Genomic DNA, 13,538 nt, shown 5'->3' on the forward strand with positions numbered 1-13,538 from the left:
TCTTAGGGGTTATAAATGAAAAGGAGGGAAAGAGTAATCAGAACCACATGCCTTAGCCAGCTCTCCTTCTGCAAGACCTTATTAGTGCTGAAAAAAAATTTGTTTCTTATTTCTACAGGCAGGGAGAGTCAGAGAAATGATGGAGGAGGAGGAGAAGTTCTTATGGAAGGAGATTTTTTAAAACTGAAAGAACCTGTTTTAGTTGGAATGGAAAAGATGTTTCCTTGGTTACAGATCTTTATATGTGGCAGAATTATGGTGAAAACACTGTAAGGAAAATTGCTTGATTGCTGGGAGGTATCAGAGTTTTTCAACAAATATTTCACTGAATTGAAACAGAGTGAGCACCTGCTATGTACAAGGCTTGGAACCGAGTGCTCTGGGGAAGAGAAAAAATGTACTCCATTGTTCTTTCCTTGAAGGGGTTCATACTAGCAATGAGAGACAGAGTACACAAAACAGTTATTAAATGAGAAAGTGAGATTTAAGTATCTGTACAGAATGCTGTGGTGTCCAGAGGGATTTCCTCCCTTCTCCTTTGAGTTCTGGACCAGTCAAGAAACACACCAAATATAGTGCATATTGGGCAATAAAGTAAATTTATTTAGATTAGATAAAGGCTAGACTGAGGTGCACACCGTTTAGCATAGATTCTAGTAGGTGATCTAAAATTAGAGATACTTACACTGAAGTCTAAAATTAGAGACACTTACACTCTTACCATGCAGCGTGTCTCTCCCCAGGGAACATAGAGGAACCACTCTTTGTAGAAGAGCTTATTTCAAAGAAGAAAAGAGAAGTGAGTCTATAATTATGAATTTATTCTTTGCTACTTTTCACTGAGAAATGAATAAGGGTAGAGAGATGTTAATATTTATGTTCTTTTTTGGAGGGGAAAGGCTTACCTTGAGTGGGGAAGAAGCATTTCCCTTAACAAATGATAACAGTATAAGAAATAAAGTACATGCAAAGTGTCAAAGAAGGGTCTTAGATTTAAGGTGTTGGAGATAGAAAGGAATCTTGGGCCAGCTGTACCAGGAGGGTTTTCTGGAATTTCAGAATAGATTTGAGCTAGCTTTTCAGTGATGATAACTTTAATTTTGCATGGAGAAGAACCTGATGATGGGAGTGGTGGGGATGCCATGGGCAGAGTATTGAGAATACAAGGAAGGATGTGAACGCCGAAGTGGTATGATGGCAGCGGGAACTGAGAAAGAGTGGAGAAGTAGGAAATGTTAATAAGGAGATGCCATTGAAGGGAGAAAATGCTGGGGAGGAGAAAAGAAGGAGCATGAACTTAAGGGCAGGGATCTCTGTTTTTTCTCCTTTGGTGACTTCTCTAGGTCTGTCTCCTTTTCCTCATCTGTAGAATGGTGGGGGTGGGGTGGGTATTGGATAACTAGACTTCTCTGGACTTTGGTTAATTATCTTGGCCTGCCCTGCTGGGAGGGGCTATTAAGACTGTCAAGTAGAACCTGAAAAGACCAGAACTGATGTGTGGCATTATCCCCACACCCCTGAGAGGTACAGAGTTAAAGAAAGTTTTCAGTAGTCAGCAGAGCTCTCTGAGAATGAGGCTGTGTTGTTTCACTGGGAGTTTGTGACATCTATCATAGGGAATGGCCTCTAAAGTACACTATGCTGATTGATTGCAGAGGGCAAGAAAGTAGTTCAAGGCCCAGATCCAGGTAAGAAGCACCCAGTGTCGAGCCTGGCCCATTTCTGAAAAGACATGACTGAGAGCTAAGAGGGAGACCAGTGGAAATCAGCCTCTCCCCAGGCCAGCCCACTCTAGTGCAAATGTGTCTTGGGTGAAGGAGAGAATTTTCATTTGTTCATTGTCAAATATTTAGTGAGTCCCATTAGGTACTAAAGCTGTGTTAGGTGCTGAGGATTCATTAGTGAGCAAAACCATTGGAAATTTTGTCTTTCTGGAGTAGGTTTAGGATAAAGTAGAAACGGGGAGAGATGTATGAGCAAATCTTACAAATATATACAAAAACAAACCATGAGACTTGCTATAAAGGAAAAGTGCAGATGCTTCAGTAATTTTTAACTAACCCAACAACTGAGCTAGGGAATGTCTGAGCTAGGGAATGTCTGAGCTAGGAACTTCCCTGTAGCTCAAATGGTAAAAAACCTGCTTCCGATGCAGGAGACCAGGGTTCGATCCCTGGGTTGGGAAGTTCCTCTGGAGAAGGAAATGACAATTTACTCCAGTATTCTTGCCTGGAGAACCACATGGACAGAGAAGCCTGGTGGGCTACAGTCTGGGGTTGCAAAGAGTGGGGCACGACTGAGTGACTAACACACACACAACAGTTGATTTCCCAGGCCTGGGAATGTAAATACCTGTGCACGCTGGGTTCCAACCTCCGCTGTGTCAGAGGACAGTTCAACCCTTGATCCCTCTTCTAGAACATCTTGCTTTCCCTCTCCCTCTACTTCCTGATGAACGCCGGTCATTCCTATAGTTCCAGCTAAGTTGTCAGTGTCTTGCAGGGCCAGATTGAGCCCCATGCTTTATTTCCAACTATTTCGTTAGTAACTGTGTTACTTTAGTTTGGGCTTCCCCGGTGGCTCAGTCAGTAAAGAATCTGCCTGCAATATAGGAGACTGCCTGCAGTGCAGGAGATGTGGGTTCAATCCCTGGGTCAGGAAGATCCCCCAGAGAAGGAAATGGCAACCTGTTACTCTTGCCTGGAAAATTCCATGGACAGAGGAGCATGCCTGGCTACAGTCCATGGGATTGCAAAAAGTTGGACACGGCTGAACAACTAAAACTTGACTCTGTGCTGACCTCTCCCTCTGCTCCCCTGCACACAGGCATCTTTGTCGGCCAGACCCAGTTTATCTAAAAGCTGCATTAGATTATTTAAGTATAAATTAAAAATGAGGGATGCGACTGCCTCAAGCCACTTACATGTGGAATTAACTGCCTCAGAGTCCTACTTCTTGGCACTCAGTTCTGAGTGAGTTTTCTGTTGCAGTGAACTTTCACCAAAGACTGGGGGTTGGGGTCTGACTTCCTATGCTTGAGAACTTCTGCACACCCCAAATTGTCATTTAAATCTGGTTTACAATGAACTCTTATTTTTACCTCCCTGTACTGAAACTGAGTTTATAGTTATCATATGTGCCCAATAAGTACCTACAAAACTAGAAGAAAAAAAATTAAATGGCTAATAAATGATTTAGGAAGAAAAGAAATTACATTCTAAGAAAAGCTAATAAATGGCCAGGAGCTATGTTGTCCTCAGGAGCAGGGCCTCCAATGCCCCATCACCAGGTAACAAGACCACAATACCAGCACCCAAAGCCTTGAGAAGGGATTCCCAGGTAAGGACAGACTCTAGCCTGCAGACCAAGTCTGGAGTTCCTTTCTCATAGGCTAGAGACTAATGTCCTGTGCTAAAGGATCAGGCTTGATACAATCAACTTTCTTAGGGCGTAGGGTGGGGTTAAGAACAGGGAAGTATGGGTTCTCAGCACCTTGCCTGACAAATGTGGATAGTATTCTGTAATGACCAATTTTATTCTGGGTGAGGAGATGGGCATTAAGGTATCCTAAAGCAGGAAATGACTTGGGATGCCGAGGGGAGGAAGGGGAGGGATAGGTTGATAGAGGGAGTTTATAAACTGGCCCCCGGCTGCTAAGCTCCAGTTTTTCTGGGGTCTATTTTTCATAGGATTTCAGATACAGCTCAGCTACATGGATATGTGGTTTCAGTTTTCCCTGTGAGTGAGTAACCAAAGTAACAAGGTTCCTCCAGACAACTGACTTGGAAACTTGTCGAAGTCTTGGAAACTTCTCACCAAACATTATGGCTTATGGTAAAGAACCTGCCTGCAATGCAGGAGCCCGGGGTTTGATCCCTGGGTTGGGAGGATCCCCTGGAGAAGACAATAGCAACATACTCCTCCAGTATCCCTGCCTGGAGAATTCCATGGATACTGTCCATGGGGTCACAAAGAATCAGACAGGACTGAATGCCTAACACAGCAAACCTTACCCATCTGTCTTTTGCTAAGTCCCTCTCTGCTTCCCCCTCTTTCTCCGTGACCATTTTGCCTCTGTGTCTCTGTCTCTGATTACCATTGTCAGTGCAGCATCCTTAAACGCCCTGGCTGTGAGCATCACGACTCGGCCACGGCACTCTCGGCACTAGTTCTTTCCTCACGCCCTCAGCACTTTCTTCCACACCACTGAGATCTGAGCCATCCTTTTCTAGAGAGCGAGCAGGCTGAGTGCTGCACTGCAGTGGAACCATTTAAAGAAACTGCGAGAACCATGAGTTTGTGTCATTCCCTAGCCATTCACGTGGATGTGCTGTTCAGGGGCTATCTGGTTATCAGGGAGCTCCGTGTGCCAATATGGAGGAACTGGGGTTTCGCTTTTTGCTGTGTGCAGAACCAAACTATAGCTGTCTGCAGTTTGAAGACTACAAAGGGAGACAGATAAGGTGCTTGATTGTTCACAGCCCACAGATAGGAAGGAGCAGCAGCTCAGAGATGGAGCCTTGACCCTTTGTGTTTAGTCATGTATTTAGCCAAGTAGAGGGCATATTCTGGTCTACCCAGGCAAGTACTGGGGTAAGGTTAGAAGTAGAATCACTTCAACATCTGGCCAAGATTGAACTCAGAACCTAATGTGCCCCATGTTTATTAGCCAGTGTTTATTAGGAACCCACTATGCATGAGATGCTACTCTGGACAATGCTGGGATGAAGCAGAGAAATTAAAATTGGTCTCTGTGGCTGTCCATTTGAGGAGGAATGTGGAGTAGGTTTTAATTAAAGCTGTGAGTATGCATTATCCAGCATGGGGCACCTGAATTTGAAAGGATTTAGGAAGAAGAATGTGATTGAGAGGGCTTCCTGGAGCAGACGGACCTTGAATCAAACATTAGAGGGTGAGAAGGCTCAGGGGTCCCCCAGACCCAGAGCAGAGGTTGGCCCTGCAGGAAGAGCTTCATTACTCAGCCCCTTTAATTCAGAAATTTTATTAAAATAAGGCAATACTAACTCAAAGAATGGCCATTGGGCTTTTGGTACAATTTAAGCCAGTTATTCATTAAAATTACATTTAGTGCAAAGGACATTTATTGTGCAGAGTTGTGGAGAAGAAAGGGATGAATACTAACTACTCAGCCCCTGTTCTCAAGAAAACCTTAGCAGAGAAGCTTATGCGAAGGGGTGGAGAGGATGGGACCAACACTTGGGACTGTTTACTGAAAAGATGAGGGTCTGGAGATCCCGGTGGCTCAGATGGTAAAGTATCTGCCTGCAAATGCAGGAGGCTCAGGTTCAATCCCTGGGGGAAGATCCCCCAGAGACGTGAATGGCTACCTACTTCAGTATTCTTGCCTGGAGAATCCATGGACAGAGGAGCCTGGTGGGCTACACTATGGCGTTGCAAAGAGTTGGACACAACTGAGCGACTAAACACCCACGGAGGCAGCATTCTTAGCTTCTGGTCCTGCCCTCTCTCTCGATTGTTTGGTCTTTGGTAAATCATTTAACCTCATGGACCTTTAGTTTCTTTGTGTCTAAAGTGAGATTAGTGATGTCTTTCTTTCTCTTGATATGATAGTTGGAGAATCCAAGGGGATAATGGGTCTAAAAGTGTTTTGTCAACTGTAAACTGATGCATGGATGTGCATTGTTACTATGCATGTGAGTGGTGATAGTCTTAGTAGTGAAGACCTAGCATTACAATACCCATGGCTCATGATTAAACTGTGGTCGTCTCTGATGCGTGTGTCTGTGCTCAGTCGATTCACTCGTGTCCAACTCTTTGTGACCCTATGGATGCCCACCATGTTCCTCTGTCCATAGGATTCTCCAGGCACCTTTACTGGGGTGGGTTGCCATAACCTCCTCCAGGGGATCTTCCTGGCCCAGAGATCAAACCTGACTTTCCTGCATTGCAGGCAGATTCTTTACAACTGAGCCACTGGGGAAGACCCTGGTTGTCTCTAAAACCTAACTTTAAAGCATGTGTCTCTTAGGGAGCATTTTAGTAGCCGGTTTTGAATTACCTATGTGTCTAAGCAGAACAAAACTGAATTACTTTAAAAAGATTCTACTATATATTTCAGTCATTTAAGATAATTTTTGCACATAATTAGTTTCAATTTATGTTGTGTTGTATTTTGTATATGCCAGAAAAAATAAACTTTTGTGTGCAACCATTTGATAGGTATTGGAGATGGGAGGAAGAGATGAAATTCAGGGATGGTTTAAAAAAAGAAAAAAAAACAACCCCATGGATCCATGAAGAAAATTATAAATCTATAAGCAATAGCACAGAAACCTAGTCTGTTTCAAGCACTTGTTATTCCATCTCTTACTTTTCCTGGAACCTTTTTTTTGGTCTAAAATAACAAATGATAGGAGCAAAGATTTAACAATTGAATTCATAATTCGAAACTTAAAGGGAAAGATAATTTCAAACTTTAATAGAGAAAATTGTAATGTTTAATGTGGAACCTAGGCTGTTGGAGTCGGAGACTTTGAATTTCAGTCCAAGCTCCTGCAGTATCTTGGGTAATTTTCCATTAGTCATCGGCATTCTGAGCAGTCCTCCATTCAGAATGGATGTAATTATGACTTACTGAGTATGTCCCAGAAGAGCCTTGAGTTAATGCCTTTGAGACAGCCTGAGCTGCTCAGATGAAAGGTGGCCCAAATGAATACATGGTTAGATGAGCCTGTTAGGAAGCTGCTGGGTTTCAAATGTTGTTTGAAAAAGTCAGTCTCGCAGACAGGGTGCCTGCACCAAATAGACTATGAAAGAGAAGATGTAAATATGGACGGGAAAGGGAAAGAGTAAGGAAATAACAATACTGAAAAAAATCATGAATTATCTTGGTGTTTCATGAACAAAATAATGGGAATACGTTGCAGTCAAATCAACATGTGATACTGTTGGCATTCTTGGCTAAGAATGTTTAAAATTTCTAAATGATAGAAATTTATAAAGCATCTAGTATTTTCATTGCTGAATAAATTTTGCTGCCTGACATCCCTTTTGTAAAAGTCTGCCTATTCTATTCTGTAAAAATTATGCTTCTGCTTTAATAGATTCATAGTCTACTGCCCAAAGCAAAATGGTTCAAGCAAATATAGATGGAGATAACAGATGTTTATGGTGTCTTCCTGTCATGGTGGGTTATGAGTACTATTTTCTTTTATTAATTCAGAACCAGATTTCAAAGATCCAGAAGAGAAAATATGGCTCCCTCCAATACCACCCTGTATAAGGAACAGTTTTAACAATCAAAAGCTAAGTGGTAAAATGCATAACTTATGTAAGCCCAACTCTCTGGCCATGAAACAAAACTGATATAATAACAGAAGTTAATAAAAAATTCCAGTCCACAATAATTATAAACTACACTGAAACAAAGCCAACTCTCCCAAATAACACTTGGCTAGAGAACGAATCAAAACTGAAACTATGTACTGCTCAAAAATTAACAATAAGGCAAATGCAACATATATGAACATACAATAAGACCAGGGTTATACACAGAGAAAATAAATTGCATTTACTACATTTATTGGACTTCTCTGGTAGCTCAGATGGTAAAGAATCTGCCTGCAATGCATGAAATCTGGTTTCAGTTCCTAGGTCAGGAAGATCCCCTAGAGAAGGGAACGACTACCCACTCCAGTATTCTTGCCTGGGAAATCCCATGGACAGAGAAGCCTGGAAAAGAGTCAGACATGACTGAGTGACTAAGCATGAACCAATGACTACATTTATTAGGAAAGAAAAATAAAACCACCTAGAAACTAGTCATCAACTTCCTACTGACCAAAGACTGCAAAAGACTCATTGTAAGAAAATTACAAGTGATAAACACTTGTATGCCAAAGTTAAGAAGCTGTTAAGTGGTAAAGCTAAACTGTAGATCTTTATCCCTAGACACCATGCTTCTGCCAATACATCTCTCTGTCTCTCTTTAGGAATGGTTGAATATTCATCTAAACACTTTCATCCAGTTGGACTAAGTAGAGGAGAATACCTCTGTTTTCCATCTTTATATAGAGTTGTGTTGTTCAAGCTGCACCTCTGACGTTATTGAGAGGAGGCATTTATGGAAAGCTAGGAGCTGTGATTGTCATAGTGGTGGTATGACCATTTGTTACCATGTCTGTCTTATAGTGGCTTCCAGCTCAGACAGTAAAGAATCCGCCTAAAATGCAGGAGACCTGGGTTCAACCCCTGGGTTGGGAAGATCCTCTGGAGAAGGGAATGGCTGTCTTATAAACATTTCTACAACTCCTGGGAGAGAGTGGCTACCTTGGCCTTGAGTCAGAGGAGTATTTTATCCTTTATTAATTTTCTTCATAAGCATTGTTTATCTAGGAAATTGATATTCAGGACACTGCTCCAGGCTAAGACAGCATTTGCCGGTTGGGAAGAGAGTTCCTACTCTTAGCCAGGTCCAGTTCTCTAGGGAGCACCAGGGCAAAGAGATAAAATAAAAGTGTTCTCTGTCTTAAGAAACTCACAATCCAGAAGGGAGCAACATATGAACAAAAGACCATACTTCGGGGCAAGAAGTCATGAGTACTGAATAGATGTTCATCAGGGTTTTGGGAGGTGAAAGCAATCAGGCCTGACAATGAAATAAGGAAAGACTCACAAGGGAGTTGGCATCTTGAGTGGATCTTTACACCTAAGAAAGATTGGGTTAAGCAGATAAGCAAACCTGTGCAAAGGCTGTGGATGTGAGCATAGAGGCCACACTATATGAAAGGCAAGCTCGTTGGTATTTCTGTCTCTTAAGGGTCAGGGTGACAAATGGAGAGGGATTTTAGGTTCAGAGGTCACTTTCCAGCACTAACTCTCAGTCTCTCCTGAGTGAGATCCCTGAGAAGTGGATTCTATGTTTGCTATAATTAGCTTACATATCTATGTCAACAGTACCCTTGCTGGTCATTTGGGACTTCCTTGCTTTTCATTTAAGTTACACTGCTGAAAAATTACACTGCTTTAGGTTACACTGCTGAAAGTCTGTAAGTTATACTGCTGAAAAATTCCATCCCAATGATCTCCACTTGTAATGGTTCCCTGGGACCAGGTAGATGAACATTATCCAGGTTATCAAAGTGAAAGTTGCTAAGTCGTGTCCAACTCTTTGCAACCCCACAGACTATACAGTCCATGGAATTCTCCAGGCCAGAATACTGGAGTGGGTAGCCTGTCCCTTCTCCAGTGGATCTTCTTGAACCAGAAGTCAACCCGGGGTCTCCTGCATTGCAGGTGGATTCTTTACCAAGTGAGCTATGAGGGAAGCCCATGTCGGTTGTCAAAATTTAATCCACCCTGTGCTTCAAGGTAACACAATGATAAGATATGTGTGGAGAAGGCTGGGGTGGGTGTGGATTTTTAGATTTTTAGATATTTTTAGATTTTTAGATATTCTTCTGCCAAAACTCCCACAGGGCACTTAGTCCAACATGGATTGGATGCCTACCAGGCTGTGTGTAAGCCAGTGGTTGCTGACAAATAATTCAAGTGCATTGCTGTGAAATGGGCAGTGTGATTTCCTGAAGAATGATGGCTCTGTTTCATCAGCATGTTTGAAGGCCACACCTTGTGTGCCAGACAACTTATTTGGGTCTTTGTTGGTAGATAACCATTGTGCCACTCTGGCTCATCTCTGGTCGAAATCCCATAAGGGGAGTCCTCCATTGGTTGGTCTGAATATTCAGACAATCTATGTGAAGGAAAGGAGTTTGGCTCTGATGGAAACATCTGCTTATCCAGGCTACCTGGTTCAGGAAAGAGATCCAGGACTCCAACCATGGAGAACCTTGAATATTACAGTAGGCAAAGGAATTCAGGTGTTCATTATATCATAGGCCCTGGAGAATTTACAGGTATGTTACATCATCAGGTTTAACATTAGGAATATTCTTTCATGCAGGAAACATTCAATGAATTGCTACTATATGCCATGCCTCCATAAGCATGGAGGATACCAAGGAAAAGAAGACAGAGTTCCTGCCCTTGAGTTGTTCTCAGTCTAATTAGTAAGGCAGAAAAGTGGATCAGGGTTTACAGGATAGTGTGTTAGGTGTGGTTGAAAGTTAGTGAAAGTTAAGTTGCTCAGACGTGTCTGACTCTTTGCGACCCCGTGGACTGTAGCCCTCTGTCCATGGGATTCTCCAGGCAAGAATACTGGAGTGGGTTGTCATTTCCTTCTCCAGGGGATCTTCCTGACCCAGAGATCGAACCCAGGTCTCCTGCATCATAGGCAGACGCTTTAACCTCTGAGCCACCAGGGAAGTGTGGTTAGAGATATGAATAAACCCAGGGACTGTCTGAACACAGAGAAGGGGCTTCTAAGACAGACTAAGGGATCAGAGAAATCTTCCTGGTTGAGATAACAACTGACCTGGTCTTTGAAAGATAAGTGGGAGTTAGCTTTGCTGAGCTCAAGAGGAGCAATGAGCAATGAGTAGGTCACTGGAGCACAAAGGGTCTGAGAGCCCTTTGACATCAGTGTGAGGCTAGAGCTGGAGGCAAAGGCGCTGCCTGGGAGGCGGCACTGAATCAGTCCAGATGCGGAGGGTCAGCACTAGAGCAGATGCTGTGGAACGGCCAGGAGAGGCCAGGAGAGGCACGGTCAGCACCTTTCTCTTAGTATTGTGTTCGTCTCTATTTGATCTTACATTTTCTCTTTGCTCTTTTTTTTTTCTTTTGTTCTATTGTCCTACCTCTCACTTTTGGCTAGTGAATGGATAATGGCCCCTGAAACTGTTCTAGAACTTTCCTGAACTACCCAATTTGCAAAATTTTATAAATTCCTACACTATTTTTAAAAGCAATTTCTTCACCTAAAACTGTTCCAAGCCTCTTTGGCTGTTTTTCTATGGGTGGGATTTACGTGTAAACAGAGAGTTGTCTCCTCCATCCTCAATTTTGGGGCAGGGGAAGCCATTTTCCCGTGTTTGCCCTGAACTTTTTTTCCTGAACTTCTTATGTTTCTGATGATATTCACCTCGGCTCCTCAGTCTTGAAGGGTCCTCATGCTCCATTCCCTGCCTGTTTTCTATCTAATCTCTAGTGAGGATCTAAAATATATGCACTCATACATGAACAGTACCAGCAGTGTTCCCTTTCTGTATTACTCAGAAATTTGATGGGGGCTTTTCAGGCATCAGAATGTGGATGGGAGATGAATCAGCCCCTCATGCAGATGGTTTCCTGATCTTCCTATGGATTTATTGACCAGGTCAACACCGCTGGGGGAAACATGGACCTCTGAGGCCCTGAGATACACTCTATCACTAATCCATGGTGTCACTGGATGGCTGAGTCTTCCCCATTCTGGAATTTGATTTTCTTATCTTTAAAATAAGAGGGCTGTGCAAATTTAGCTCACATCTTTGTGACATTCTATAATTTACCTTGTTTTCTTTTTAGCACAGCTAATATCTAGAACAGGATGTCCTGACAAATAACTTCTATCTTTCTTCTCACATACATGATTTTATTTGACAAGTGATGTACAGACATGAAAATGGTGTATTAGTTACATCAGGCTTATTCTAAACTTATGCATCAATGGAGTGAGCACAGGCTAGGTAGGGCCTCCCCAATACTTCCTTGTCTGTTGATGAGTGAAAATGCTTTAAAAAGGAATAAAACTTTCACTTCATAGACTGGTAAATAGCTGAGGAGAGGAGAAAGTCTTCAGTATCTGCTCACAAAGTAACTCATATCTACTTAGGAGCATCTTTAACAGGGGAGGCTACCTGGGCAGTTCTAGAGCACCAGTATGTAAGAGACAGGCTTCTTGGGTGGCTCAGTGGTAAAGAATCTGCCTGCAATGCAGGAGATGCAGGTTCAACCCCTGGGTCGGGAAGATGCCCTGAAGCAGGGCACAGCAACACTTTAGTACTCTTGCCTTGAGAATCCCATGGACATGGGAGCCTGCAGGCTATAATTCATGGGGTTGCAAAGAGTTGGACACAACTTAGCGACTAAATAACAGCAATAAATATGAGACAGAGTGCTAAACATCACCAGTGTTAAATAGATTCCCACTCCCACCGACACTAAAAGTACTATCCAGTGGAAATTTATGCCACTTTTTAAGTGGGAGAAGGAATAATAGCTCCATTGATCATTGATTGTTCTGCACCATGATACATGCGTTCGTATTTGGCATTCAGAATCAGCTGAAATTTTGAGACCAAATAACGTAAGGCGTGCTTCTCTTTACTGGGAATGAATGATTTATTATGTTATCTAAATACCAAATTTTTAATATGCCTCTCAGGTTGTGTCTGGCTTGGAAAAATTATTGGACGTATAACAACATAAATATAAGGAAAATACAAGGACGTAAATTATAGGAAAATGGGGAATTATTTTGGGCATTCTTTTTTTAAGACGTTGACTCTCCTTCAGACATTGGAAGTGGATTAGTAATTAAATCTGTTTATGTATATAGTTCTTATAAATAAAAAGTTGCTTGATGTCTTACTCCCACCAGAAAAAAATAGTGACAAAATCTCTCAGGAATATGGATTTGGAGGGGCTCCAGGGTCCCTACATGTCTCCATTTGCTTCTAACTTTTTGTGTCTGGAGAGCTGTGGCTGACAACAACAGAGACATCTTGACTTATAATCCTCCCCAGCTGAAATGCCCAGGTAGCTAGTGTCCCTAGTTTCCACTTAGCCTCCTTGTCTTAGCTGCTACCCCTCAGGTCAGCATTTCATCTGAGATCATTCCAAGACTCAAGGAGAATTATAGCCCATCAGACTAATTTGTCTTTAAAGACTTACTGTTAGTCTATGTACTTTCATTAAGCAGATGTGTTCCATGGCCAACTCAGCATAAAGACCATGTGGGAAAAAACAATCAATAACACCAAATCACATCCACCCTAGGGATACCTACATTTCTTTCCTAAAATGATACTGTAAAAGGTTTATCTAAGATTTGCATGTTTCCATTTGGCCATGAGAGTGTGTTTCTACAGTAATATCCGTTTTTGATATTGAACTTGAATGGAAGACTCTTAGGGTCAGACCCGGTGCCAGGTGCTTGAGGAGTTTTTGGGGGGGAAATGAAGGGCTGGTTTGTTCTCAATAAAAATGTAATTCCTTAGAGTGTGGGAAGTTCTATGAGTCCGCATTCAAAGGGGCAGTGAAAACGAAATATAATCCAAAGAAGGAATGCCCTAGGCATTCAGAGTGGGAGAGATTGGGCTGCTGTGGAGAAAAATACACCCACCAGAGAGGCTTCATCAAGCAAACGTCACCAGAGCCACATTGGCCATTTCTACAAGTTGGCTGGCATTTTGGCAAGTGGAGATGAGAGGGAAGTCACAGCAGGCAGAGGGAGAGAAATGAGGCAGGAAGATTCAGAGACTGTTGGGGAATGCTGAACAACCAAGTTTGGCCAAAGCACAGGGTCAGAGTAAGGGTATGGTTGGAGGTAAGGATAAAATTGTGGGTTTTAGCCACATTGTACTGTGCTTTGGCTCTGAGAAATGGGAAATTAATTT

General features: G+C 42.5%; 1 long non-coding RNA gene across 1 annotated transcript in view; it reads left to right on the forward strand.

The window, feature by feature from the left end:
• The first annotated feature begins 743 nt into the window (after nt 1-743).
• Nucleotides 744-13,538, forward strand: part of LOC122442654 — a 173,938-nt gene continuing 161,143 nt past the window's right edge. Inside the window, exon 1 of the long non-coding RNA XR_006269690.1 lies at nt 744-799. This is a non-coding gene — a long non-coding RNA (uncharacterized LOC122442654). The remainder of the gene's footprint in view (nt 800-13,538) is intronic.

This window comes from Cervus canadensis, chromosome 5, assembly GCF_019320065.1.
Source record: "Cervus canadensis isolate Bull #8, Minnesota chromosome 5, ASM1932006v1, whole genome shotgun sequence".
NCBI lineage: Eukaryota > Metazoa > Chordata > Mammalia > Artiodactyla > Cervidae > Cervus > Cervus canadensis.